Here is a 7,729-nt window from a genome sequence, read left to right on the forward strand (position 1 = left end):
CCAAGTAATTGGTAAAAAGTTGATGTTTCCATTTTCTTTGTTTTGCATTTTATGAAAAAATGATGATAGAATTTGTGATTGGGATTCTGAAAATGAGTTGTTGGATATCATGGTTTTGTTTGTTGTGTGTGTTGTTTCAAGAAGGATCATGCAATGTACATTGCGAATTGAATAAGAAATTTTGCCGTTGGTGATGAAGCATGAATAATTGTAGAATTTATTCACATTGGTATATGGGTGCATGATGAAGCTTTTATAATCAAAATGTGTTTATTTCTAATTCTTAGTCTCCAAGCTAACAAAAATGGAGGGAGAGGGAGACTTGCAGATATTGTTGTTAAATTGGTCATGGCATTGTATAATATTTATGTTTTGCATGAAGAGTTTAGTAAGATGTGTTGATTAGGCTACGAGTGTTGCATGCTCATTTAATATTTCTTTCTTACAATTCCTATGGTTGATTAGGCACCATAAGAATTAATAGAATTTGTGAAGGAGAAAGAAGTTTGGGTTGTAAAGATGATCAATGTATGTGGGTGCAAACAAAAAATTGATGTTTTGAAATTACGTTATTTGTATTAGTGTTTCGATGTTTTAGAACTTGGTTTTATTTATTCTCTTTGTAATAAATGTAAAATATATACTTAAAAAAGGTTGTGACCATAAGCAAAACAGCAAAAGTCTTTTGTTCCAAAAATGATGGCCACAAACCATAACCAAAAAACAACATAAGTCTTTGTTCCGAAAAATCCTATGGTTACTTGCATATTGACTAGCCTCGCAAGTCTATTGTGGAATTTCTTAAAGTTAAATACTCCAAAATATTTGGAATATGCAAATCTCCATTGAGATACAAGAATATATATTAAAAATGTATGAATAAGAATGATGATACAATTGAGAGTGAGGGTCTTGTATCTATAGCCAGATAAGTACCTTTTCACAAATGGTCATGTTTGTAGAGACATGCTTCTTCCCTACTAATTATTAGTTAATTAATCATTGTTTATCTCTATTATTATTTTTATATATATTTTATTCATAACATTGTCTTCCTCCTCAAAAAACATTGTCCTCAAAGCTTACTGATGAAAAACTTATCTCTTTTTTCCGTTTCGAATGTCTTGTCTCAGAACTATCATTTTCGTTGAAACAAAATGATATGATGCTCTATGTGATAAACAAAACTGTCACACTGAGAATGGATCTGACCATCCTAAATTGAACTTCTGTGGAATCTTGTGGTTACTGGATACTTCGTGTGAATTGTTATCACAAAACTGAGTTGTACTGACATTAGTAGTCTGCGAAACATAAGTTTGTTGTTTATGTTTAGAGTGATACAAATTCGTAGATTGATTGAGATGTCTGTTCCTGTGATTGAGATGTAAATAAAGAGTTCTTTTGGTCAGTCTTTCCCCTATCATGTGTGTGGCGGTATTTTGATTTACTTCAGGTGACGATGTTGTTGAATTGGTTATAGAGCCTTCACTTTGGGTGTTTATCATCTGAACTGCAACATCTAAGTGCGTCTTTTCTTTAACCAGTTTGCCTTGTTCTCGAGTTATGATATTCACTGGATCAATATTTATTCCATTCTCTTCAACTTAGACTTCTACATTCGGTGCTTTTTTCTCAATAAACTGTTGCACTTTATTTTCCAATGACTTCTTGTCCCTCTTAAGCTTCTTAATTTGTATCAATAATTTTTTACTATGGTCTTTAAGTCGCGAAACTTCATGTTTTTTAGCAGTGATCTTGTCAACTTCTCTTTGCATATTTTGTAGTACTTTTTTACCTTCTTGAAAAATTACTTTTGAGATATCTAGTATGTCTTCTCGTATTACTGAATTCGGCTTCATTGTAAGATCTTGTAGCGTTATTTTTTGCTTTTTGTAAGAAAATGTCAAAAACTACTTCTTTGTATTAAGAGACCCTTGTACATTTTCTTACATTATTGTAGCTTGTAATTTTAGATTGTGATTGCATTGAGCCCTTGTACTTTCTTCCTTCAATCTCATTGAGTTAAAAGAGGTGGGGGATTGGAGAATCTTCAAAGGGAGATTAGGTAAATCAATAATATGGGCTACCTATAGATTCTAGACAATGGTTCAATTCTAAATACTTGCTTCTTTGTATTTGCCCAAATACACTAAACTCATGTCTAGGTCTTGCATTTTCCATAATAGAGTAATATTATGAACAACATGATTGTCTTGCTCTTGAAATTCAATCGACATATTTTCCTTCCATTCCTCTTGTCCAATTCCCTCATTCCCCCATTCTATCAATTTGTTGTGCACATGTTGATGAGATTTTTGTTTTGAGATTGTTATTTCGGATTAATCACATCATCAATTTTTTTGTTCTCTTGACAAATACTTAACTCCAATGCTTCTTGAAACAAAAAATGACAATAAGATTTATGAATTGTGAGGATCAATGATCGCCTCTCTAATTTGACCTTGTTTTGGCTAATTAAAGAATAATAGGGATACTATGCGAGGAAGTACCTCTAAGAATTATAAGATAGTAACTCGTAGGAAAAATATAATTTTGTGCTTAATGATCTTGTGAGGTGTATGTAAATATTTGAAAGAACTGCAAGTTAATGATCATAAAACAAGGGGTAATTGTTGGAAAAAAAATTCATGGAAAATCACATAACAAAACAAATCTTCTATGTACCATGTGAGGAAGGGTGTAGGTTTAAATCTTGTACAATTATTTGTTGCAAATAAATTCTTAATAAAAACATAAAAGATGCAATGGCACGCGCACACATTAACAATGAATTTACCCTAGAAATTCAAATTGGGAGAACCAAAAGGATTTATTATATACATGTTCTTTATAGAATTAAAATACGGTATGTTTATCTTATGACATTCATAAATCACTAACCCATTTACCTTGGATTAACATACAACCATAATTAATTGGAATTACAAAAAAAGGGGTTAAACTACCATGTGCCACAAAATCGATAAAAGTAAACTCTGTGTCAACAATCGCAAAAACAAACACATACCCGACACTCTTCCACATGTTTTCTTTGCATATAGGGGGTTGTAGGAGTACATAATCAATCCAGGGCAATAATGCCCATTATGTCTCTACACCAAGAGAATTTCTCAGTGCTCGCATATTTTGTTAATAAATTTGCAACATTCTTCAAAGTGTCCACTTTCACTAATATCACCTTATTGTTTTCAATCATATATCTTGCAAAGTGATACCAAACATCAATATGCTTTATCTTAGAATGATACATTGGGTTCTTTGCTAGGAAGATTGCACTTTGAATGTCACAATCTATTCCCACAGCTTGCCGTACCAACCCAATCCCTGAATATAATCTTTGTAACTGTATTGCTTCCTTGCTTGCGTGAGTGGCTACCATGTATCTAGCTTTTGTAGTTGAGAGTGTCACTACGGATTGTCTCTTTTTCAACTAATTGATTTCTCTTCCAAATAGGCTAAATACATACCCACTCATAGGCCTTTGGCGATCCAAATCTCTAGCCCAGTCTACATCAACAAAACCATGTATGTCCAATGCAGTGTCCAATCTCAGTCTTCCTTGGTAGCATAATCCATAGCTACTAGTGCCACTGAATATCTAAAATCCCTTTTTACTGCTATCTAATGCTCCTTCTATGGTTTTGACACATGCCTGCTCAATACTCCCACTACATGTGCAATGTTCGATCTAGTACAAACCATTGCATACATCAAACTTCCCATCATATTGTTATATGGATTAATTGATATGTCCTCTTCTTTTTGTGTCTTGGGACATTGATCTACATATAACTTTACACCTATAGGGTTAGGAAACTTTACTGGTTTACATTATTGCATATTGATTCTCTTCAATTTTGGCTCTACATACTTCCTTTGATTTGATCAGAGTTTCCTATTTTCTTGATATTTTTTAATTTCCCCGACAAAAATAAAATTTGTAGCAACAATATCCTTCATATCAAATTACAACTAAGTTTTCACTTCATGAATGATTTCGTTATAATTTCCAATTAGCAACATAATATCCACATATAAGACTAAATAAATAAGATGATCACTAATTAATTTGAAATACACATAATGATCCACTTTGCTCCTTGTCACCACATCCTTAGCGATTACTTTAACCCATACATGGATTTTTTCAACCTGCATATTGATCTTTCTTTTCTTTAACAACAAATTCTTTTCGCTGCTTCATATAGTTTTTTGGTTCTAAATCCCCATGTAGGAATGATGTCTGCATATCCATCTGTTCTACTTCAAAATCAAAAGAAACAATAATGAATAATTTTTCACTCGAAAAAAGTTAACTTGGCAAAAAGAGAAAATAATCTCGCTAAAGTCAATTCCCTCTACCTAGGAATAACCTTTTGCTACTAATAAAGTTTTATATTTCTTCACTTCACCTTTTGCGTTCAACTACTTAAATACCCATTTTCTACCAATGAGATTTTTTCTAACTAAACTCCATTAGATTCCAAGCCTCATTTTTGTCCAAGGCTACCATTTCTTCAACCATGGCCTTTTTCCAAGTTTGTCTTCCTATGAGTCCACTACTTTCTTAACAATTCTAAGATGTTTATCAATAATAAACAAAACAAAATTGAACAAAAATCAAGTGGAGTATATTTTTTTTCTTGCCTTATTTCTCAAAACAATCTCCTCAACACTAGAGTATGTGGTTCTTCTTCTTTTGATTCATATTCTTTTATACACTGTTAAATTCAAACTCTATCTTCTTTGATTCTTTCTCCCTTGGTAGGACTTCCTCTTTGACATTATCTTTGATTTCTCTAAATATCACATCTTGACTATACATAACCTTCTTAGTTTTTGGGTTCAAAAACTCATAACCTTTCAGACCATTTTTACATCCAATAAAGATACACTTTCAAGTTTCTTATTGTGTTGAGAGGCACTCCACAACCCAGTGTAGGGGAGATATTGTAATGTCATGTAACATTATATGATGTTATGCAGACTCAAAAATTATAAAAATTATAATTAAAATAATAATAATAACTATTAATTAAGAAAATTAAAATGTTAAATGTAAGCTCACACCATTTAGAAAAATGACAATGACAAATATTGCATATTAATATTTCAACTTACTTCTCACTTTTCAAAATGCAACGATGGTAATAACAAAGTCAAATTATGTTTTGTATTTCTTTGAATCTACACATATAAATGCAAAAAAATAAAAAACCTGTATGTTTAATTTATCAATAATATCGTAGACAATTTGGGAAAATTGAAACTCTTGAAAGTTTCACCTACGTGGATGACTATTTTTTCTACTAATCAATAAGCAATTTCAATAAATTATTTGAGTGTTAGTCCATTGAAAAATGCTATGATTAATACTAATCATAACAAAAATAATCCTATGATTAATATTAATTATAACAAAAATAATGAGAATATGACGTCCATTCAAACTATCCATCGTTCTATCGGATAAAAATAAAACTCGCTCTGTCCAAAGAAGGCAAGTATTTTCGAAGTAGCTTATTTGTCGAATAATGAAGCCATACACATGGTTAGTTCTTTTAATAACAAAACCAATTGTGTTTAATAATTGTGCTCTTTAGGCTACTATCAAACTCGCTTTGCTTTTGTCCACCTTTTGTTCCTTGACCTCTATCTATGCCTACTTATTATCTTTTGTTGTGTGAGATATTGTTCCATATCAAAAAATAAAAATTTTACGTTATAAAAGTGAAATCTTAATATATACTATATTTTTTAAACATTAAATATTGTAATTTTTTTTAAAGAAGTGTAAATAATTTTATATACCTATGCTAAATTTTTTATTAAACATTAAATATTGTAATTTTTTTTAAAGAAGTGTAAATAATTTTATATACCTATGCTAAATTTTTTAATGATAGATATAGAAATATGTGGCCTAAATAAAATTAAGTAAGTTGAACTAACTTAACCTGTGTTGCACAGGTACTCGCACCCGGGGGTGGGGTTCTCGAACTCGGGACCCGCACCTAAGTACCGGATTCGGGTACGGGTTCTTTCCAGACGAACCCAGAAGAACAGGGTTCTTCCATGAAGAACCGGGTTCTTCAAAAAAAAAATTTGGGTTCTTTTCCTTTAACGGGTTCTTGGGTTCTTCGGGTGCTTGGGTTCTTCGGGTTGGGTTCTTTGGGTTCTTCATAAAAAAAACTATATTAAAAATTTAATTTTCAAATAATTTTTTTTTATTGAAATTTAAAAAATAACTTATAACAAAGGTAAAACTTATAACAAAACCTAAAAAACCCTAAATCAATTCTTGTAAATCAGTTTGGAATGAAACATTCTTCCACGGTCCTTACCATCAAAACCTGTGTTGCACGGGTACCCGCACCCGGTTTTTAAGTTTTTTACAAGTCTTGTTTTTTAAGAATTCTTGTAAATAAATTTGGAATGAAACATTCATTCCCGAGCCAAATAACCATCAAATTATAAATTGTAAATGCACACATACAGGTTCAGACATTTTTGGTCAAATAGAAAGTAGGATTGAGACCAGCCATAAGCTGTAATCAGCTGATGTTGTTAAATGGCGAAGGGCTATTTTGGACAATGGCTAAATTAAGTATCAAAATCTGCCAATTTCTCACAGCATTCTGATAACATCATGTTAAGATTAAAACTAGGAAAATATGCCTAAATCATATATGGTCTCTACAGACTTGTACACCAAGTAATCTCTAAAAACTGCGAAGATGTTTTATGTTTAGATAATTAATATTCAGGCAGAGCTTCACACTCAAATACAAACTATCCCTCAAGCCATCAGATGGCTGCTCTGCATTTTATTGGGAAATAAAGACTGATAAGCGTGTTTTGTGGAAGGGTAAGGCTGCCACTGTTTTTGGGATTGCTTTACCACAGAGCACACCATGCATGGGGCAGGTGGATGATTAGACATCAAGAAAATTCTAGACCACTATCAGGTTGAAAAGAATCTCCTATGAAAAAATTGTGTTTTTATATGGGGGAGACTAAACATTCAAAGCAAAGTTACAAGCTCAAGCTCCAGCCAGAATGAGCAATTTCAATAAGGAGAGACGTTGTCTTGAAATTAGAGCAGGAGGCAGAAATGCTAACACTCCTTGGTTGTGTAGGAGGAAGGGTTTGTACAACCACAACCTGATTCATTGATAGGCATCCTTGCAAATGAACCTAAGCTGCATAGTTATTTTAAAGCTTGTGTGTGACAAAATCTGTCCCAAGTTTCACCAAAATAGCTGAGTCTAGCATTTATCCTAGTATGTATTTTGAATTTTCAGTGTTAGTAGTAGCCTTGAGCTCTCTCACATAGCTGTCACAGTGTCATGGTTACACGGAAAAGATTCAAAAGAACAGTTTTTTGGTGATAAATTTTGAAATTTCAATGTCAATGTTGAATGTTCAATGATGTGCATGTTTAAATGATTATCATTAAAGTTTTCTTATTTAAAGTTGAAAAAATATACAAATTCAAATTTCATATATATTATTAATTATGAATTTATAATTTATAAAATATAATTATTAAAATTTAATATTATTATATTACCCGACGAACCCACGCACCCTGTTTCCAAAAATGTCGTCCCCGTTCCCGTCCCCGCACCCACGTTTCCTGGAAACATAGAACCTAACTTTAATATATATATTTTTAATGTTAAATATAATATAATATATTGCA

The sequence above is a fragment of the Pinus tabuliformis genome, chromosome 4_2 (assembly GCF_031772625.1).
Source record: "Pinus tabuliformis cultivar Carrire ecotype Pingquan chromosome 4_2, CPIR1, whole genome shotgun sequence".
NCBI classification, from domain to species: domain Eukaryota; kingdom Viridiplantae; phylum Streptophyta; class Pinopsida; order Pinales; family Pinaceae; genus Pinus; species Pinus tabuliformis.